General features: G+C 40.0%; 1 protein-coding gene across 5 annotated transcripts in view; it reads right to left on the bottom strand.

Moving 5' to 3' along the window:
• WDFY3 (WD repeat and FYVE domain containing 3) overlaps positions 1-23,817 on the bottom strand; it is a 171,143-nt gene that overhangs the window by 133,642 nt on the left and 13,684 nt on the right. For 4 of the 5 annotated variants that reach the window (XM_030491686.1, XM_030491689.1, XM_030491688.1 and 1 more), the window contains exon 2: positions 2,531-2,625. The gene's annotated coding sequence lies outside the window, so the exon portion shown is untranslated. Of the gene's footprint in view, positions 1-2,530; positions 2,626-12,576; positions 12,636-23,817 lie in introns of those variants that run through there. The other variant, XM_030491687.1, reaches the window with a different exon arrangement.

Below are 23,817 nucleotides of genomic sequence, written 5' to 3'. Positions count from 1 at the left end.
CAGCTGAAATGAACACATATAGACACTTAGCTTACCCCAATTACAAAGTCAAACACCTTAATATAAACCCCTTGTGGTGCACATACCGTCTACTCCCAAACTGACATCACCTACACATTTCCTAAGCAGACTCTACTCCACCATCTAAATCACGGATGCTATTATTGACAAATCCAGGCACAGCAAGCTAGTAAAGAAGCTTACTTCAAATGCCTTTCCAAGTGATCCTGAATCCCTGTTAACTGCTCCACAAACCATTTTTAATAAATTTCACTCCTGCAGTAAGTGATTTAAGGAAGATCCCATAAAAAAAAAAAAAAAAAAATAAAAACCACAACACAAAAACCCACTACATGTATTACATTCAAAAGAACATCCTTCAAAACTTTATCCACTTCACGTTGTATCACTTCTATCCCTTCCCTCCCTTACGCAGTAATCCAATTCATCTGTCGAGGAAGCAAACTAATCAGCTTGACATAATTTTCTCCCTGGAAAATTCATGTTGGTTGGCTGTCTTCCCTTATCTCATTATCTTCTGTGTGTTTATAAACCGGATCACTGCTTTCACTGTTATCCATGTAGCTGCAGGTAAGTCATGTCACAGCTGGAGAAAAACTTACCATGGCCCCATGGGACAGCCCAACCAAATCAAAACATAGCAGGCTCAGGTCTGAAAGGAATATAACCACAGCAGCTCTTAATCCAAGCTAATAAGCTCTGCCAGTTCTTGCATGTCCTGGGAACTGGAAGAACAGGATGCATAAAGTGCCAAGGAAGTATTTCCTACAGAAGTATCTGAACAGCAGGTCATGATACTAATAAGACAGTCTTCACAGATTCACAAAACAGTCTGCATCCAACAGTCTGCTTGAAACTAACCTCTTGTACTCTAAGTCAAGAGGGAAACTAACCAGAGAGGAGATTATCCTTTCATCTTTTTTTTTATTCTCCATAAAGTAGAATATATATAAAAAACCCAACACCCTAAACACAATAGGTTGGAGGGAGCAAGGTATTGTCTATTGGGGGGGGGGGGGAGGAGGGGGGAAGAATATTTCTGTCAGAGCCCCTTATGGACAAATTTTTTTCTTTCTTTCCCCATTAATGAATAAAACATTGAAGATCAAAGGAGCAGCACAGAGGTAAAATGAAAGCACTGACGTTGGAATGCAGATTTCGTATGGAAGGATATGCTTTGGGGAGACTTTGTCTTTCTGTGTGCTTTTATTAAATTAGAAATGATACCTCTCCTTGAACATTTTACAACTCTCAGTTTTATATCAGATAAGATAAAGATGGTGAGAACATATTAATAACTAAAGATGTCCATAAGAAATGGCATCACTTACATGAAGAGTTGTTAAGCTCTACACACCTCAGAGAGCAGTGCCAGCCAGCATTGCCTTGTACTAACGGGTCTTTTTCCACTGGATCCCCTCTTCACTTTCTGTGTCTGTGACATCCTGCAGCATTTTTTCCACTGTGGTTTTTTGCCCCGTTTTTCTCCAAAAGGGTCTATGTGTTAGGAGGTATCCTAGCAAAGCTTGGACATTACTCTTCTGCAGCCACACCACACATATCCATGCTTTTAAAGTAATTTATCACCGATTAGATATTCTTTACAGTAAGCAGACAGCTTTAATAGATTAACTCAACTGCTCCTATGGAAATTCTCTTCTTTGCTTAGGAGCACCTTAACATTCCTACCTCTTCCCCTCCCCCCGCCCCCTTCATCAAATTTTACTTGCTACATTCATTTTTCATCAGTGAAACAAAGCACTACTGAATTTGATAATTATACAAGTTTTTTGACTTCATTAGTTAAGAGATCCATTGGGTGATAAATCCACTTAATCCTCTTTAGCTTTACGAAAAATGAAAGTAAACTAGATTGAATATTCTACTTGCAAGAGGCTTCCTTTTGCAGGCCATAATATTTGTAGCAGGACTATACAGCTACGGGGGAAAAACACAGCAAGCAGTCTACCCAGCTTGTACATAATCCAAAGAAACTAGGAGATAAACCCAAAATACAAGTCACTCAAGGCAAAAGTAGAGATAACATCACCTTTGTGCAGCTAAGAGAATGGACTTTTCCCAGCCTGTCATTCTACTGAAGAGCAGGGGTATTCTTCTCTCAAAGTAAAAATGAGAGACTTGAAAAACTCAAAAATAATCATGTATTATGATCTTATGTATTATGATCATTCTCACCTTTTTTCTTTTTTTAACCTATCAATTAAAACCTCCAAGCTTAATGCAGCTTGACTGTGAGCATGCATCACAACACACAGCCTTCTGTGACCACCCAGCTATGTATTTCTACAGCATCTACACAGATAAACAAAACCATAGATTTTGTTTGGGTAGAGCAATTTGAAACTGAATGTGTTCTGACAGTGCCTGAATTAACTCTCTTTCTATGGCAGGCAAATGAACTGCTTCACACAGAATTTATTGAAGAGTGTGCCAATTACATTTCAAAAGGCAATTTCTACAAAAGCTCTTAAGCATCCACGTCACTAACCTCTACAGCATTCCTGGGATCAGGGCAAACAGCTTCAAGAGAACAGGGCCCATTCCTTTCCAAGGTTTCTCTTCAACACCAAAGCTGTTCTTTCACTAAGTAAAGCAAAAGGGAAAAAGGTTAGAATATAAATGTGACAATAAAATCATAGAGCTTTGCCATTTTCAAATACAAGAGCAGCCACTCCTATGACAACCAGACTTTCACAAACCTAAGAAATCTTTTAAATAGCTCTTGGAAAAGGAGCTGTGGTAAACTAGAAATTGACATTAGAAACAGAAATTATCTTCCCAATTAAATGATACTTACTGAGAGCACACAAACTGCTAAAAGAGTTACTATAAAGCACAAGCTCAGTAATTAATGCACTGACAGCTTGTGATCAGCAAGAGCATGCCTCCGAGGAACTAGGTGATTTCTCATTACAGCAGAGGAATAAGAACTAAGCTGCATTGACCCTAATGCAGCTTAGCAACTGTGAAGCTACTGAACGTGCCCAGCTTTCCCCTGGCCTCTCCCCAAGAGTGTTTTTGCCTTTTTCTTCAGAGTTATAAAATGCTGATCTTAGAATTTGCAAGTGGACACGCACAAGCCAACAAGGGGCACTGAGTCTAAACTCATGTCAGCACAACTCCATAAATCCATCATAACAAGATTCTCTAGCTAACCCAAGAGAGATGGCAAAGGCAACAAGATTAGCACTATTCACTGTTGGACCTGGCACACAGCTAGGTACCTTGGAGAAATGCTGCACCTTGGTTAATTAGCCATGAGACAGCAGAGTGTTATTTTACCTCTGATTCCCAGTCAGCCCCATTCAGCACAAGTAGTTCAGGTGTTCCTACACTACAGTGCACTACACAGTACAGTCATGCCTAAAGCAACTGGGAAAACTTTATAATAGAATTCACATTGTTTGTTGGTTTATTATTTTGTACATCAAAGGGAGCAGAGAAGACTTTAGGGGGGGAAATCAACACAGGTTTAAAAAAGCAGCACAATTTCAGGTACCTGGAAAAGGCTTTGTGAGAGAGATGGCATTAATGCCACAAACTTGCTCAGAGAGATGTTGCAGTGCTTAGTAACAATATAACATCTTGGCATAAGGTTGTAGCACTACAAAGTAACTTGCTGGCAAGTGCAGGAGTTCAGCATTAACAGCTGAAGATGAAGTTTGCTTCTAACTCCATCCACCATGACCATAAAATCTTCTGCTACTCCTAGGACAGGAAAGGTAAGTCAATTAACTGCATCATTTGGGACTCCCGGGAGTTTTTAAACTGTGTTCATTTTGTTGTTAAGACTAAGGGCCCTTACCTGTTGAGTGAAGCCTACTTTTAGAAAAAAATACTTCTACTTTAGGAAACTGATAAAGGCATCTAAGCAACAAACTAGAAAAATATACCAACGCCTCCCAGTACACAGGATGATGAGCTAGCGAGCTTGATTTCTGGAGGGATCCATCCACTCAGGCACTTCATGCTCTCACTCTACTAGCATTCTCAACAGCACCTTTACCTCTCCTACCCACAGGCATCCACTTACAATTACTTTCTCAGGCAATGAGCCGCAGCAACCCACCTGCAGTGGTTACCATGACTAAAATACACCAGGCAAACTCAGACCAGCAGAGATTCGAGAATGCAGCCTCATGTGTGTCACTGCATCCGTGCTCGTGACGTACGCAGTATCTTAGATACTTCCTTGGCAGTGCACAGCCCAGGTTCATACTAGGCCTGTGCAACATACTGCAGGCCCATGCTGCCACAGAGAATCATCAAGCCCAGAGAATCACCCTACAGTATCCTCACCTTATTCAACATGACGTGCCTGTGAAAAGCCTTCATCCTCTGCTTCTACCTGTCTCATCTCCTCTCACTTTCATCTTATTGTCATGCAACTGTTCATGGGGAAAAATAAATGCTGAAAACAAAACCCTTCCTCTTCATGCTTGAGAAAAAGATTTAGGTTTTCCAAACAATCAAGACTCAAATTTACCTTTTCTAGGAGAACTCTTAGGGCATTCACCCTCTCTCCACGTGAACTAGGTTCCTGACCCTCCACAGGGACAGTGTACCTCCTGGTGGCACGCAGGCATGAAAGGGACTCTCTATGGCTGCGCTGCCTACATCCTTGCTCATCTCTGCCCACTGAAAGGATGCAGAAGGGAATGCCAGTTCAGACTCAGACTGTGCCTTTCCAGACATGCGGTGAGAGGACACGCAGCACCTTGCTCTCTTGCTAATGGCTTTCCCATTTGCAGATCCCACACTATCCAGAGGCTGCTGAGACCAATAATGGAAAAGAGGCACAGTGAGCAATCAAACTGCCCATTTCATATTAGATGCTTTTTCATGACTATTTCAAAAGCACATCAAATATCAATGACCTCATGAAAAAGTAAATGACAAGTAACAAAGAGTTGCCATGTTTCCACTTGCTGTGCAGGACAAATACCTTCCTGATTTCTCATGCATCTGCACTGATGTACATAGAGGCAGTGTGTGATTCAGCAGACGCCAGCACAACCGAGAAGCCACGCTGCCGGCTCCCAGCTCTGAATCACTTCATTTCATGACCCATTGCTGAACTCTGGCAGCAGCCACATCTATTATTTTCCAGAAATCAAGTGTCATTCAGAAAACGAGTTTCGGTCACCAGAACCACCTCCACCCATGGCTTACCTAAAGCTCCCAGCTGCACTTTGTCTCAAAGAGTTAGGACATGTCATTTGCAACTATTTTTTCAAAACATAATATCAGGGTGGCCAGCTTGAGCATGACCAATAAAACCATAAGTGACAGTTCACAGCAGACATCTTCTTTTTCAGACAAGTCCCAATCTACAGGCATTTCTTGAAGAGCTGCCTGTAGTAATTCCATAAGATTAAAAAATATTTTCCCATCAGATGAATAAAAGCTTTTATTTTTGACTGCTAAATATATTGGGTCAGAATATATTTTATAATAAAAGCACTTTTTTTATTACAAACATATTTTTGTAAAGATAAACTTTTGACTACTGCTTATCCAAGCATTCTTCTTCAGAACTGGTAAGTTTAAATGAATTTCTAATAATATGTATTATTAGATTAATTATCTAACAATACGTATGGTTTGAATAATTTATCTTAGCTGTCATTACTTCTTTGTCCTTGTCATTTAAGCAATTTGCTCACTGTGACATAAAACATTAGCGCTTCTGCACCAGATATTCCACCAGGAGTTTTAGTTAGGTCTCTATTTAGACTGAGTATTCTAGGCACTGTTTCTAGAGCTTAACAAATCAAATGGAATTTGACTGCTACCCTCACCAGACATCCCACAAAAAGTGCTGAATAACAAATCTCAGCAATCATAAACCACTTGGTTCCTGTAAAGAAGTAAATCGATAAAGTAACACCATAAAATCCAGTTTTTATACATCTCATTTCAGAAAAAGAAATATTAATGCTACATAGACTTTCAACTTAGCTGTGCTCCCCTCGTTTAAGATATTATGCAAGTATTCCTCTGTGGATAAACTATGCTTATCAAGTTTACATGTACCGTACTGGTGCCATCAATATAAAAAACATGAAAGCCCTAAAATTGCATCAGGTTTCTTCTGTGCTCCACACAACAGGTATTCAACAGAAACCTTTTCAGACCTAACCAGCCATTTTCCTACTTGTGTCTGTGTTTTGCAAAATTACAAAAGTCAAATGTTATATCAGAGAGAAATTAAGGAAGACACTACATGCAAAATGCACATCAGTGGGAGCTGAACAAGGCATTTGTGTTGAAGCTCAAAATACTTGTTGCTAGGAATTACAGTAATTGAGTGCTAGTCCTTTGGCCTGAAAGAAATAAAATCCTGCTTCTATCTGAAAGAAATCAAAGGGATCATAAACATTATGTGACCAAGCCCAATTTCTACCTTTTCTAGTAAAGATGTGTGCTTAGCACACGTTCTCTAGATCACTGGTGCTCTGGTGCACTACAAGGGACAGATGAGGCAAGAGGTCAAGACCACATACCAGCAGGAACCGATATGTTAATTCACACTTTCTTCAATGATTAGAAATAAGTTGGGTAGCAAAATATTTCTGCTGTACTTAGAATTTGGAAGGAGGAATGCAAATGTAGGTGATACCTTGTCTAAGTACCTGCAGACATTTTAGTATCAGGATCAGGTGGAAAGAGATTCTCTCTGACAAAGAAGACAACCTGAAAAGCCCATAGAAGGGTCAGGCTCATTTGTGGGGAAAAAAAACCCAAACAAACCAAACCAAAGCCCCAAACCAAATGGGTTTGGATCCCTCCAAAGCCCTCTTTCTTTGCTGTTTCTCATTCACTACTTCTGCTAAACCAAGTTCTAGCATTATAAACCTGACTGCAGGGACAAGTAAGACAAGATATGTTTTCTTCAATAAAGGTCACAACTCCAGCAACCTGGTTGCTTTATTTTCCTCCCAAGTAATACTGGATTCTTTTGCGTTTTGTTTTTAAATCCAACTTTCAGCATTCTCATCATACTTCCAAGTGAAGACTTCATTAACCTCCTCATGCTCAAGAAAGATGACAAAAGAAATGCATTAAGACACACACTTCACCTCCTCATAGATCAATCCCAGAGGTTCACAGTAGAAAACACCAAAAACAAAACACAAGTCTACCAAAACTTGTCATCACAGACTGCTTAAAAAATTTTCACCAACTATTACTTCATCCATCTTCAACCTAAAACAGAACAGGACCATCCATAACTGTTCTTGCCATCCCCAAGAGAAAGCATAACACAGTTTGGAAAGCAAGCAACACTAGAAAGATTATACCAGCAGGGAGCAGGGAGAAAACACCACCACAACTTAAACACAATTTTCTGGAGGTGGAGGGGGAAGACGTTATATGTAGTGATCTTAATTACAAACGTCTCTGCTTTATGACTATTTAAGAAATCATGATCCAGGGCACAAAGTCCTGTCTCCAGGCTCCAGAAATGCACACAGAAACAGATAAGCACTTTAACCAGATGAAACCTCTACTTCTCACACAACAGACACGCTGTTTGAGCAGGCAATCCCAATTGTAACCAGGCTAAATCACCATGAATTCTTTAGTTTATATTCCAAAAAGGGGGGGGGGGGGGGGGGGGGGCAGGGGGAGAGAAGAGAGAATGGGGAAGAGGAAGCTATCCCACCGTGTGAGACAATGTGTCAAGTCCCATGTCGCTCTCAAAATGTAGATACCTTCACACTCAACACCAAAGGGGAGGACCTTCACAAAAGCGGTCATAATGACAGATCATTACAGCTATCTTACTAGATATAAGTCTTTTGAATGTTGCTCTTTTCTACTGAACTCATCGAAGAGCTGAAAGCAATCAAACTACAGAACCTTGGACAGATGATATCTCAGGCACCAGCACTCCTGTGCCCTTCAGACAATAGTCCCTTCTCACCTGAAACATTCTAGTGTTTAATGGGTTGCATTTCAGACAGATTCTTCTCAACACTGCATATATATCTTCCCAATGCTTTGCTAAGTGCCAACTAAGTACAATAAAAGGAGACATCGCCCTAGAGAAACTGCTCAAGCTGCAGCTGCATTCACATATTGTCCAGAAGCATCCTATACTCAGAGAGGCAGAACACCAAAAAAGAACTTCAGCGATTTAGCATTGGGTAGAACTTAAAAGCGAGGAAAGTTTAACACCAACAACACCTTGAGTTGTTGCTGTTGTCTTCTAAATGTTGTTTCATTGTCTTCTAAAGCAAGACAATGAAAGTCAAGGAAATAAATCCAGTTTCGTCTACTGCAGGCAAGCTCTGTTGGAAAGCCCAAGTCTTGCTTCAGTGTTCCTGCAGTCATTTGTAAGAGTCAGGAGACTTAACACAACCCCTGATCTCTATATCACTGGAAAGAAGTGCTACATAAACTGTGCATTTATGCGAAGAAAAGGCCAAAATTAGACTGAAAAAGGAACAAGAAAATTGTTGTACACGCTTGATGTTACTTCACTCTTTAATTACTTCCTAATTAAATTTGCATGCTTTGATAATATCTACTATTAGAAGCTGATGCTCCAAATGGAAATAAATGCTAATTCCCCCTCCAAATGAACCATCATAACCATGTACATTTAAATAGATTAGTAAAATTTATTTCAAGTTGTCTTCAGAATATTCAGGATGCATTAATCCACAATCATGCATAAACAGTCTTCTGCTCTTAACAGCAAAGAAAAGTGCTTCTTGTAGAAATAAATCACAATCTGTGAGCATTAAACTCAAGATGCTTCCTACATAGATATGCTGACTTGCAGATCACCTGTGACATAAAATTTCATGAATTAAGTTGCTTGATAAGAAGCATTATCTTTTTACATAGAGGTTTTCAAATTAAGCAATTAGGTCTTAATGGTACAGCACTATGATTCCTGTCATAGAAATACTAGATGTTGTATACACGTTAAGTACAGAATGATATAGCTTGGAAGGTATCTATGAAGGTTGCATGGCCTAACCTTTGCTCAGCACAGGGTCAGCTTCACCAGGTTGCTCAGAGCTAGGTGAGTTCTGAGCATCTCCAAAGGTATAAATCACATTACCTCTTTGAGAAACCAGCTCCTGTGTTTGACTACCTTCATGGTGTCAATTTTTATCCTAGTTGTAATTTACCTCGTTGCTGCTTGTGTTCAGTGCCTCTTACCTTATCCCTGTGCACCTTCAGAACAATAAGGATAGTCAAGCTTTCTACAGTGGTCATTTCTACTAAAACACAGATTAGTGACCATGCACACACTTTGTAAGTTGATCAAATACCAAAAGACAGGGCCCTTACTCTGATCAGTCAAAACCACATTCAAATAGTGAATCTGTCTTATTTATACAAGCTATTATTTTATTTTATGAAAGAATAAAATAAACCTTCATGAACACACGCAACATTCTGCTTCATTAATTTGGAAACAAAAACTAGAAAAATAGAGAGGGATTCTCTGATTATTTTGGGAAGCTAATGCCTTGCTAGTCCTTTAGCTCACCACAGGAATGAATAAAACCCTCTGGATACAGAGACAAACCCTGATTATCTAAATCACTGGTATCTAAAATTCTGAAATTCAAAGGTCAGCTATGTCCCTGGAGAACAGATGCTCTGGCAATCCTAAGAACAGATCAGCTACCTTGATGTTATTTGGAGGCTTACAACACAATTTTAAGTACTATGTTCAATTGCCTCGGTGGGGGGGAGACAGTTGTTTTTTTCTTTTATTAAGAGAAGTGTGTAAGTTGTTCCAAATAATACACTGAAAAGTAGAGATTTTTCCCTCTTAATTAGTGTCTACATGCTAGCTTGCTCAATATAGCTCCACTCACGTTATATTGTGTAATGTGATCAATATATCACTACACTATCCCTGTCATTAATTCCAAGCTCATATTAATTTTTATTTACTTTAATTAAGCACAAAGTTACAGTTGCCTAACAAGGACTGAAGGCTGACCTATATTAAAAGGCGCCACAGGCTATTGGCAAACCAAAGACGAAGCCAGGCTTTTCACATCACTGCATGGTGGGAGGACAAGAAACAACAGCCATAAATTGATAGAAGTTCAGACTGCATATAAAGAGAAGCTTTTTTACCCGCATTGAGGACAGAGCAGCACTGGAACAGGGCCCGAAGAGGCTGTGCTGTTTCCAGCCTTGGAGGTTTTCAAGACATGACAGGATCAAGCCCAGTGCAACTTCGTCCCATCTCACAGCTGGTCTGGCCGTGAGCAGCAGTTTGGACCACAGGCCTCCTGAGGTGTCTTCCAACCTGAGAGACCTGGAGAGATTCTTTTCCCCACTGCCACATACATAGTGAGTCTTAATCTCAGCATCTCATTCTAACATTTAATGTGCAAAGTCAGTTGACTTACTGCTCTGCTTTCCCAAACCTCTGAACTGTATGGATTCTTTGAACTCTGTTAAACAACCTTCAGCTTCCTGCCTATTCCACTGCTTCACAACAGGGAAGGCAACCTTTCCACCAGTGGACATAATTTTCTCTCTGGCCATCTTGGGGGCCAGAGTAACAGTCATTAAGTCTGCAGTAAATGAAAAACAGGAGGAAAAGAACAGAAAGCAGGCACACTATAGAGTATGCTGGGCAAAGGACAGGCCCCGCCAAGCACACAGACCTCCTGACTAGCAGGATCTTTTGTATTCAACTCACATCCAGCCCTAGAAGATCCAAGCAGGTTCCTCAAGAGCCATTCCAGCTGCCAAGTTCTGCAGAACATGAGTCCTGTGACAAGTTTTTCTCCTGAACCCCAGTGTGGGGGGCAACATTTTGATCTGCACTAAGAACCATCCCTTAACAAGGGCATGGCAACATTTTAGTGGTCCTACCTGGAGTCAATTCCAGGCTACTGCGCTGGTGAGCTGCCTTTGACAACAGCACAGCTTTTTGCATGGTGCTGTACTTCAGGTAACATTTTCCTAAGGACAAGAGAGCCAACCTTGCATCAAGTTGCATCCGTGAATCTGTGTTTTTGTCCATCTGAAAGATCAGGAAATTGCCCCACAGATAACAGAGAGGAAGTTATGCTTTCTGGCCAGCAGGTCTAGCCTACGCACATCTTCTCAACAGTGTCCTCCAGCCAAAAGCCTAGAACAAGGCTTCACAATATGCACAGCACCAAGCCGCTTGCTCAGTGTGTGCGAGTGAAAGGAAAATTAGGGCAGCAGGCAAAGAGGAAGCAGTCCTCCAAGTAACAGGCAAGCCAGGCTGCACATATTTCGCACCAGTCCCCGTGCCCTGGGCTAAGCACACTGGTGTTAGGCAGTGTGCTGCACAGCGGGTGTCCAGGTATTCCCAGGAATCAAAAGAAACAGGCTTGCAGGAGGTTTCATTTCTCAGCATCCAGCAAGCCATTTCTGTTCTACAAGAACTCTTTGCTAGCCAGTGACCTGGGACCCAAAGCCTTGAAACACATGTATTCCAATAAATTATTTCCTCACTGCTAAATTAAATGTTACTGTTCTCAGAAGGTCTCTGGGGCACATCTCTTTTTTGCTAGAGAATTTTGCCAGCTTGGACAGAGTTAGGCAATAAGCAGCCTGATCATCAAAAGTACACATCAGTATACAAATAAATGAATATCCTAAAGATTCTGCTCAACACTACAACTGAACAAATCAAAGGTGGTGATATACAGAAATCCTAATAAGGAAAGTTTACTACTTTATTCTATCACACACTACACCAGGAATCTTCAGCTCCCGGAATCTGTTTCCAAAGCACATACACAGCTATAAAACGTTTCTGTAGCTGTTGTGGTGCTAGCCATCCCACAATTTGCAACCTTCACCCATCAGGAGAGTGCTGCAGAATTCAGATTCTCATCTCGCAGAAGAGTCCTTTTACTCAGCTCCTCAAATTCCCACCTATAGCCAGCCATTCGTACTCCGTGAGTTTGTGAGGCTAGCATACTCACACAGCTCTGTCCAAGTCATTTCTAACTGAAGTAACATGGCACATCAGAAAAGGAACATAAAGACAACAATTTCCATAAATGTCTACATTACTGCACAGTTTACCAGCTTCTGATGGTAAATGAGATCATGCTTCATTCCAGTAGCTACACTGAACTACTACCACCATCCTGATAGGATAGGCCTTCTGAATATTGTCCAAGATTATTCACAGTGTTTCTGGGAGAGCTTGCTGTGCAGACTGCCTGCAACGTCCTTGCAGCTTTGGGTTGTGACTTCTTGGCAGCTGCTGGGGACCTCATTTTGAACCAAATTTTGCCTGTCTTGATCAGCTTAATTCAAGTGTTAGGAATAAAATTTTCAAAATCCCAACAAACACCAACAGACTGAAACAATACTGAATATTCCAGTAACTGTTTCAGCCTGCAATGTGAAAAAAAGTGTGTCCAAAGTAAAAAGTTATCTTTTTATTTAGTGACCCTCAAGTTCAACAGAAGAGTAGCTCACACAGACATGGGGGGTGGGGAGTGGGGGGTGTCAGACTTCCCCTTGCAGCTCACCACTGGCCCTTACTATACTAACCTGATTGATTTTTCCTGTTTCTTGAACCAAAGGGAAACTAAGGTACTGCAGATCAAGTCCTAAAAAGAAAGAAAAGAAGCGTCTAAATGGAGTCACTCAAAGTCAGCTGCGAAAATTATGACCATGTACTTCTTTCTCCTTTTCCAGAAAGTAATACTCAGCACTTGAAACACGCGAGGCTAAGTTTCTTGAAAGGACTCTACTTTGCAAGTGGGAGAGCTCAACAGAACACTCAGCTCGTGGGCTTTAATTTGTTCAGGCATCATTGCTAAATTTTCATTGTGTGCATATTTAAAATATTTCCCCACAGTGGATCTCATGCTGTTATACTCACATGCAAAATTCAAACCAGCTTCCCTCAGTATGTCCCCAGACAATCTCTTCTTTCCTCAGTTCATTCATCACCTTTTCCTTTTCTTTCTTCTTAGTTGTTAAATCCACGACAGAGATCACAGACCAACAAAGATACAGGATAATACATGCTCCTGATCATTGCTAACTTGAATCAGATTCAGACCACTAAATAATATCCATTCTTACCCTCCAATTAACATTATAACTTGTTCCAGCAATCCTGAGAAGTTGAAAGCAAAAGAATGAAGATAACAGATTCACTTTTCAATGTTCTTCTTCTGCCCAAGCACGTATTCTACACAAAGAGAACTTGTCCTGCCAAGGCTTCAGACATGAAGTCTTTACACAAAAACATGGATGAATTAAAGGTTTCCCTTTGAAGTGCAAGGTTTGTAAAAAGACTCAATAGTAAGCATGTTTCAGATCCAGACCATTTGAAACAGTCTGGATTTCAAATGTTCAAAGTTTTACCACACACAGGAAAAGATATGTTAAAGACACTGAATGACTTAAGGAAATGTCACTTGCCTACATGAAATTGTAATGTCTCTTCAGTCATCCAGTAACCTCACTATTTGAATCTGTATGGTCAACCATGAAGAAATATCTTGAGAAAAGAATTAATTTTCCACAGTTATCCAGTTCTCCCTGTTATCATGGCCACAGAACTGTATCTTCATTAGTAAATATTTCTCACAGATTTGTAGTTACCGAGTTTGTTATACATTAATTTTAAGTTTCTGTCTGGACTTTTGTCTTGGGTTTTTTTTTGGGGGGGGAGAGGGTTGCTTGGTTTGGTTTTGGGGTTTTGCTGATGGAGGGAAAAAGGACAACATTTAGGAAGAGGAATATAGGAGCTACTTGATGATACAGCTTGACCCTTCCTTCTCCTTAACACATTCTTACTCAACTTGCTCCAAATATAGTTTGAAGAATCTCTTCTTCCTCTGCCTGTGAGCTATCAACACTGTCATTCTTTTGCAATTTCTTCCTCTGCTATCCATCTGGAGTATTTACCAAATGAAAAAATCCTAATACTCTCATACTAAATGCAATCTAAGTTGGTCACAATTATATTTCCTATTGCAAAGTTAAAAGTACTCAAAAATTATGCACTAGAAATATCAGAGTAAATGAGAAAAAAAACCCACCATGACTCTTGCTAAAAGTATTTGTGCCATAAGCAAAACATACAAAAGTGATGTCTATGATGAAAATAAAAACAAAAAACAACCCCCCCCAGCATAAAATTTCATTACCATTCTACTACATAAGAAATGAGTGAACATAAAGTAAACAGAAAGCTAAAAACCAGTAAGGTATAACAGTTGTCTGTTAATACTATTTAAACTGTTGTTTATTTCTGTTCAGATTTATTTTCAGGGGGGAAAAAAAAGTGTCCTTACAGTTAGTTTGAAAAATCTCATTACAGACACCAGATGACTGGAGGTTCCTACCAATTCTGTGAAGAAATGTGATGTCTGGCTTACTGCCCATGTCATTAAAATAATCACAACAAAGCAAAGTTCATGTGGTGTTATTTTGAAGGAATTGGGCTTTCCACACCACCACCAGACATTTTAGTTTCACTATGATGAAATGAGGAGCACTGCTGAATACAACAAGGTAGCAGAATCACCACGTTTAGAAACTTCAGATTTATCTAACCACAGCTCAAGAAAGGTATCACAGAATTGGGAAATACCATACAAGACAGGTCATTAAGTTTACTGATGTCACCACCTCCCTAGTTTGTAAGCACTTCACTTGTTTGGGTTTTTTAAAGCTTAACCAAGATACTGGGACGCATGCTTTTCAACTTCCAAACACCATAGATTTTAATTTGCACCCCAAGTCTGTTAGGAGATCTCAAGTTAGAATTAGTTTCTTTAAAGAGACCAACTTCAATAATATTTTGCCTTCTTCACAATAAAACATCACCACCTCAGTTCTCTTCCTGATCAAGATTCGAAGTGTAAACAGCCCTTAAATTGTGTGACCAAGTACCACTCTTGATTAAAATTCTTTTAAGTCTCTCCTCACCAGCTCACACCAGTGAGATTTACTGTTGTAAGAGTAAAGGTGCAATGAACAGGTTAGTTTGAACTCTTTTCTAAGAGAATTAACATTTCACAGACATGTCCTTAGTTACATAGAAAATCAAAACACCACTTAATAGGGGAGACATTACAGACTGATCAAGAAATTCTTCAAGAATATTACTTAACTTGATCTGCTGTTCATTTCAAGCATGTTCCAACACCATTGTAAATCGGTACCAACTCTAACCTACAACTTGATAGAAGCACATGTAGAATTAACATTTTCCACTGCCTTTAACAGAAAAAAACTCTCCAATAACCAAACTCAACAGTGCACTGAGGCCCAAAAAGAAAAGGGGAGATTTAGGCAACTGCAATTTGGAAGAGAAACCATCTCTTTTCTCCGAAGCAGCAACAAAACATCCTCCTCCTAAATTGTTTGATTTCTAAGATTTCTAACTCAACTGCCAAATATTTTGGAAACCAGGAGCAAGAAAAAAAAACCTTTTTAAGTTACTAATCCATACAGGACTTTATCAAACACCCAGTTACAACCAGAAAGTCACATGCTAAATTATGCACATATTCACTCAAACTGCTAAAGGCGGCTAAATCCTTCTTGAGGATTGTATCGTTTAACACTTAGATGAATCAATTGCAAGAACCACATGTACAAAGCAGAGATATGCAGGCAAACAATAAACACTGCAGGAACACAGTGGTTAAAATAATCACCTTTTTTCCTGCAGCAGACAGGACAGACATAGATCCCTTACAAAACACTCTACTATGTATTTTTAAAGAATCGCTATTATGTTGGAATTCGAATATGTTCTTGGGCAAATTCCTGAACTAACAGGTTTGTATTTCAAAAAGCATCTGACACACTTCTCAAGTCCAGGTTCAATGAATTCCATTTAACTGTCCCTCAAGTGTTTGTTTTGGTACCTGGAAATACCACATACACAAATATGACCGAAAGATGCCTTATGCAGGGTCGTAACCTGATGTTTTCCAAACAAAGTGTTTTGAGGCAGGTCTTCTCCAGCCTTTACAAGTTAGCTAGTAAGTTATAGACTGATTTCCAAATCATTTCCTTACATTGTTTTAAAACAAAACAAACCAACCAGAAACATAACACAAAAACCAAACAACCAACAAAAAAACCCAAACAAACAAAAAAACCCACACACCCATTTCATGGTCAGAGGTGAGTTCCCAAAAGCCACAGAAATCCAGCCTCGGACCTGAAGTTCTGAGGTCATTGAGAAGAACTCTGGGATTAGGACCACAGGCCACCTCAGCTGAGAAGGTTTAAAGAGCGACTTCAAATTTCTCAGTTAAGTTATGGGCCTTACACAAGCCTTGCTTTTGGGAACTCTGCTTAGATCAGGGCATCACCACCAGGATGGTGACAAAGAGCTAGCCATGATGTCTTGCAGGTTTGTTGGGCTTGGGGGGATTTTTCCATAAAAATCTTTGCAATCCTTCCCAACCTCATCATCACTTTCTGAGCTTCCCCAGTATCAGGAGCTCTGATAAAGTACAACTTCATTCATAGGGCCAGAACTGTGGAGCTGAGGTATGAACTCTAGCAGAGTCTTCACCACCAACAAAAATAATCAAATAACACAGCGCCAAACATAGCTGTCTGAATCAAACGTGCATAAATGGGCGAGGGTTTGAGAAACACAGTATCTCCTAAGCTAGAACTCAATCGTCCTGCCATGAGAAATTTGGTGGGGAGGGGAGAGGTATGGGTAGACATGATTGAAGTATACATGTTACACATTCACTCTTTTGGTTGAGGGAGATAATGTCTTCTGTGCGCCTGGTCTATCTAAAGCAAACTGAGGCATAGATGACGTCAGTGAAAGAAAAGCAATTTCAGCCAAAATAGCCCAGATGACGGTACTTTTACAAATCCTAAGACAACTTGCCATCTCCCCACATACCTGATCCACAGTACAGACACCGTGAGCAAGAAAATGCATCCTTTGCCTTCCCTATAACTTGTTTAGAATATGACTTACAAACTAAGGACCTTAAACACTTATCCCCAATTTATTTTCTGATATAGGACACTAAGCACTAGAGCTTATTTATGACTGATAAACAGCACATTTGACATGGAAACACAAGCAGTGCTATCACAGACCAACTATTGTTTCTCCTCTACTGGGACTTGTATATGCTATACTCGGTTCACCTGTAAGCATTGCAATTCAGTCTACGATCTCTTGTCCCATTACCCAGTACTGTACAGGCAGATTTTCTTAATGTTTATCACAGATCAAAACAGCCTGTCTACCATCACTTAAGCTCACAGAAAGCCATGTAACCTGAAATGGCAACAGCATGACATAAAACTGTGAACTGAAAACAAAACATGAATAGGGTAAGATGATTTGTACACTGTATTGACTGCCTTTATTGCACTGCAGTGAGATCACTTGGCTGTAAAAGCATGAAATTTACAACTACCTCATCTTATACCCAGGAGCACTATATTTTATTTTGTGATGGGGTTGGGGGGAAGAAATGAAAATTTCTCTCAGGCTCATCCTTTGAAGAAAGGAAGAAAACAAACCTAAAACAAACAAACATTTTTTTACATGCTTTAATATCATGAGAACGTGAACTCGTAACTTTTGACCTTGGCTTCAACAAAGGCCATTTGCAATAACATTTCACTTAGATCCAAGCAAATACCTTTTCTTATATACACCCATAAAGAATCAAGCAATTCTTCTTGTCATGAAAAAATTCATTTCACCATACATTTCATATTTCACATGATATACAAGAGCAGTTTGATTTTGCAGCATACTGAATTGAGGAATAAACCCAAACAAGCCACTGCCTCCCTGACATTGGAGAGAGAAGGAAACAGTAACACGGGAAAGAAAATAACTTGTTCACAAACAACACAGGGAGGGGGCAGCGGGGGAGAAAGAAAAGGGAAAAAAGCAGTAACCAGAACACAAGCAGCTGGTGCTCAGGGACTAGGAAGGACTTTGGCTCCACAATGCAACAGGATCAGTTGCATAACCGCTGCTGCCTGAGAAGTTATACAATGTCTGCCCGTCTCCTCATTAGGAAAACAAATAAGCAACAGAAAAGTCCTTTTAGCGCACAGCAGCTAATAAACTAAATACTACCTGTTAAATCCTGCTACAGAGAAGGTCTTCTGCAGTTTCAAACATTACTTTTTAGTTTATTGGTATATAAATTATTAAATTCTATGTTAACCCTTACTAAAAACATCTTATTTCCCCTAAAAGCAACATGTCCCAATGCCAGTGCCAAGCCACAAGAATTTACCACCTGGCTTTTCCAGCTCGGCTCTCCGAAGACATGTTTGCATTGGAGAAAGCTGTCTCTAAGGCTAAGTTGCATGAAATGTGACCTCTCATGTTGCTGCAGAACTTTGTGAATGTGGCTATCACATCATTTGAACTGTAATCATAAACTACAAAACAAACCACCAAACACCAACATAATTCTATAATTGGATATTTTGCAGATACTTACAGCAGAACTGGCAAAATACTCGTAAGAGAAATGAAGACAAATCAACCTATGAGGAACAACGTATCACTGAAGAACGAGCAGGAAAGAGGTTTTCCTGAGTGGTTATGTGGTGTGCAGACCTGTACGCTGTGGCATTGCACAAGGGGTGAAAGTGAGGTTTGACTCAAGCGTGAAAGACCGAGAGGATGCTGTATGCTGATTAAGAGGCAGTTGAATTTTAGCTTGCCAGCACTGAATCCATAAAGATAATTCTAGCCTAATTATATCCCTCTTGTTAAGGACTTAGACAGAAATCCAAAAGTTTTATCTCCTCATCAAAAATTCTCTGATTATCTCTTTTCTGCTGTAAGTCTTGTCCATTTGGTTCTTACCTCTTATAAAAATAAGCATTTTTTATCTTCTGTGATTTGGGCTCACAGCCCAATGCTACTGCATTGCAGAGTCAGCAAAGACATGATGCAGCAATATTCCTGAATTTCTTTGGATGTGGAAGTACATGTCATTGCTGCCAAACCCTGAAAGCCATCCAGATAAAGCTCGGAGGCCACACGGCACTTCAGAAAAAAAGAAACAGAAAAAATGAATCAAAAAACCATGACAATGATGCTAAGATGGCCGTCTTGGCCATTTTGTGCCCTGTTATTTTCTATCTAGTGCCCAGAATACTGTATAACTCACTGGTTGCGCAAAGACAGAACAAACATTCACTCTTCTGCTCACCCCTACAACTCCAAGCATTGCTCCCTGTGTTCAGCACGGACCACTTCCAGCAACAATGGCAGGAATCAGAAGCTCCCCTTGAAGAGAAGCAGAAATAGCAGGATTTGTATTGCAGTGGGAGCACAAATCAATTTAAGAAGAGAGAGAGATTCCTAACCTATATCCACCATAAGCCACCACTCCAGTCTGTCAGCTCCTGGCTAAGCAGACAGATGAGAACGGAACCTTGTCTAGTCAAAGGAAAGGGAGAAGCTACTAATCTGAAACCCTGCACAAAGGAACATGCTGGCCACAACACACATTGGATTCTGTGTATCCATGATATTCAGGGACCAGCAATTACAGAAAGGCCCCACTCTTCTCCACTTAACTCACCAGCTCCCAACTTGCCTCAGGAAAATGATGGAGATGCTGTTCTGCTACACTAGCATCTTGTCACTACACCTGCAGCGGGCGATGCTGACCAGTAACAATCTCAGAAGCACTGGCCAGTTCACAGCAGCATTTCACTAGCAACCACCAAAACAGGAGAGCTGCACACTTCAAAATCCACCTTTTTATTTTATTTTATTTTATTTTATTTTCATATTAGGAATTGCTGCAGATAGCAATAATTCAATCCTTAAAACCCTATGTTGTGAATATGCTATAAAGCAGCATAGCTTTATCTGTAATGTCTCAGCTCTGAATTAAATAAGCCACTTACTTTTCCTAATGCTTCTGCAACAACTCAGGATTTTGATTAATGACCTGCTCTGCACCAAGGGCCCCTCACTCCAACCTCATCAGCAGTTCCCTCACTCCGCTCCTGGCTCTCTGGCAAACACTGTGAACAATTCTCACATTCAGGACTCAGGGAGGAGTCAGGGGAGCCATTTTACCTGTTCAAAGAGTAAAGTAACTCCCAGCCCACTCTTAAGACACTACTGTACACTAACCCAAATGCAACTAGAACAGCTATTGTGGATCAAGAGTGTGATGACCTTCCTTGTGGAGACGACTAGATGATCTGACAACCCCACCTACCTCACCCCCATTCTTTTTTGTTTTGATGCTAAGGAAGGAGGAGAAGGCATAAAGACACAAGCATGCAGTGCTCCACTACCCTAACATACTCTGGCACTGTTACAAAATGTACTTACGAGACAGATACCTAAATGCTAAAAACCAAGCAAGTCCAAAAGCTCACAGCTAAGTTTCCAATGCTACTAACTGTGCTACCCACTTTCTAATTGTTTACTTAAAAAAAATGTGTTTTATTATTAAATTTACACATCTAGAAGATAATCAATTTAAGTTACTCACTTTTTACATGTCTAGGGTTGCTCTATAGTTGATGATTTCCAGTTAAACAGCTCTCTGGAAGCATGATCTTCAAACCAGCATCTAAGGTAATGAGAATCAAGTACCTGCAAAAGGCAAATATTTTCTCCCAAGGCTATAAGGGCATCCTACACATCTATCTTGATTTTAGACAGCTGAGTCCACACACTTAGAAGTGAACTCTGCCCTCTCTGTGGCCCAGCTGATGAGCAGTTTCTTTTAACTCAATCACTCACGATCCACTATCAAATACTTCAAGTCTGTAATGCCCTTTTTTTCCAATGAAGAATGGACAGACAACTAACTTAGACTCACTGCAAAACCCTTCCTAAGCCACTACACTTTTTATATGTGGGTAATTTGCCTTTAAGCTTTGCAAATATAATTGAAACTCATTCTGCGTCCTGAAAAATCTTCCCAATTAATTAAAAGTATCTCTTTCTTCAAAAGGAGAAGAGAGAAAGGAACAAACTAGAATGAAAGAGAAAAAGGAGAAAAAAAAAAAAAAAGAGAGTCATGATAAGCAAAATAGCTATCAGTGAGATGGAAAAAATGGCAAAATTGAGCAGGCGAGTTCTAGATGCAGGAGGGAAAAAAAGGAGATATATCCAGAAGACATGATAGAGATGCCACATGAAAGACAGACTGCAGTTTTGTGGACACACAAGTCCTTGAAACATACTTAAACTGCCAGAAGCTCAAACTCACGTGTTCAAATCTGATTATTCCTGCTTAATAACCCTACAGCTCAGTTTGGGAAGAGGTCAAAAAAATTAAAGCATGCATAAAGCAATGAAAGTAACTGTCATGTGGTTTTCGCTTTAAACCATTAAAAGGTTCTTGCCTGCTCTGTCAACAGCACGCTCTAGGAAATCCCAAAGCTTACTGTGTTTTGGCCCAAAAAGAACACAAATATGAACATACCATTTCCTAAACTTGCCAAGTCTCAACAACTACTCCCCCGCCCAGTAAAAGAAACAAACATAAAACTTGCATCCTTACATCATCCCAGTCAAGATGCTTTAAGAAATTAGCACAATGAAGCAAAATTAGGATTTATGTATCTTGTATAAAACTGAAGCTCGTTAACTCACTGATCACCAATCCTAGGGACAAAAAAAAGAGTCAATCAGGATGCTCTGAATCACAAACAATTATGCTGATCCCAAATTACCCAGGCATGTGTACACTGAAAGAAAAACAGCAGCAGAAGACTTAAATCTTAAAAAAAAAAACCCCACAGTAATATTTGGAATGTCAACGATATCCTGGATTTAGATGAACTCAAATTATCAGAAGCAACTATGAGAAAAAAAAATTATTTAGTCTTCAGTGTATTCTCCCTTTGAGAAGGGTGTGAGTGTACCAGCCCCATGCTGCTGCTACCTTTGGTTTCTCTCCTGCTCTGAAGCATTTCCAGGAGGACACTAGAGGAATTCTCCGTAGCAATCTTTTTCCAAGCAATGTTTTGGCATAAATCCAAAGTATTTCTCTTAAAACTAAAGCCCAGCAGACTGTATCAGCAATGGACCTGTAGAAAGTCCACAAAAACAGTTCTGAAAGAAGAATTTTCTTTCAAGGGCAGATCGAGAAGGATATATAATTGAGATTATGACACGCAAAGGAAAGACACACAAAAAACCCCAAACCAGTAGAAAGGATAAATGAATGCTGTGGGCATTGCACGTGGACACACACACACTCTCCCTTGCTCACTGTCATGAGCAGAGCTTTTTGCAAAAGCAGAATATCAAAACAAACCTGAAAAGGAAAGCGGAATAATACATTTATTTCATTTAAAGCTCTCCTAGGAGCAACAGTAGCACACACACCAGACTTACAGGAACAAGAAGTGCAAGAGAAACACTAACTGAAACAGAGATGGGTCACTAACTTGGGTTCTCTCACGTCTGGCACACTGACACATTCCTGCTGTCTGCGGGTCCAGACTTGCCAGCATAGTGCTTAGAGACAGCTGAAAACTAATAATGATGTTGATAATGTAGAGTGTACATTCAGACAGCACCTCTTCCTCTATCAACCAGTGGCGACACCCAAAAGAAGAATAATTACTCTACCATCCAGCAAGAGATGCCCTAAAGGGACCGGTAACAAGGGGCCAGGGCATCACGAACCAGTGAGATGAAGGACGGAAGGAAACGAAGGGTACCAATAAAAACTCAGAGTGACTGAAGAGCAAACAGTGTCAGAGGTGGAAAACAAATCTTCTCTCCTCAAATCACCAAATTTTTTTCTCCAGTTAAAGAACAGGGACAAAAACTCTGTCTACATCCAAGCGAGACTGATTATTGCTATTTCCTAAACTGAAAGAGGATGAGAAAGAGTATTGTACAATGACTGCAATACAGTTTTCTTAGGTTTGCAGCTCCACAAGGATAGTATCTCTAGAAAGCTCTGAAGAGAAATGGTCTTCCAAGAACTACTGTGGCACAAACGGCACTGCTTTGTCTCCACCTCCATCTCTCTGCCCTGCTGATAATACAGCCAGCATAGCGGAAGCCAAAAACTGGTATAGTACTGGGAGGACCTCATATTCTGAAACCATCCAAAATGTCTAAACTATTGGGCGAGGGACAAAAACACATCACCAACAACAAAACACATCACCTCAAAACACCACATGCCAAAACAACAACAAAAACCACAAAACCAACAAACTAAAAAAAAATAATCAAAAAAACCCCCAAATCCCTCCATGCCTTCAACTATTCAGTAAATTACCTTTCTACCATTTTGAGACTAAACTGTATGTGACTACAATACTGTTGGCATGCTGTATTAGTTCATTTTTTTCCAGACATCTTTCTCAAAGACATTTATATTTTCTATCTTACCCCCATTATTAGATTGATCATGTTGAGATAAGCGTGGTCTCATTCACTCATTCATATGCATTAACTACCACAGCTGGCAAGTGCTGCTCAGCATCATTAAACTGATACCTTCAGCTCAGCAATTTCATTTTAATCCCATTAAAGGTATACCAGCTAATCCAACCAATATCTTAACAAAAGCCAGTAATACAGGCAACTGGATGAACGCACAGGGGGCATACATGGTAACTGCTGGCTGACACCATTATCTGTATCTCTTTGTAGACAGGGCACCTCCTAATGTCATTCATTTTAGTACAGTCAAATGCACGGTTACATGCAACGAACTTGAGTGAGAAGAAGGGATCGGAGTATATAAAGCACAATTCCCAAAAGGACAACTAACAAGCCCATGGCAACATGAGTTACATGAC

Source organism: Strigops habroptila, chromosome 7 (genome assembly GCF_004027225.2).
Source record: "Strigops habroptila isolate Jane chromosome 7, bStrHab1.2.pri, whole genome shotgun sequence".
NCBI classification, from domain to species: Eukaryota; Metazoa; Chordata; class Aves; order Psittaciformes; family Psittacidae; genus Strigops; species Strigops habroptila.
Note: the sequence above shows the minus strand (reverse complement) of the source record. Positions and strands in the feature narration are given on the sequence as shown.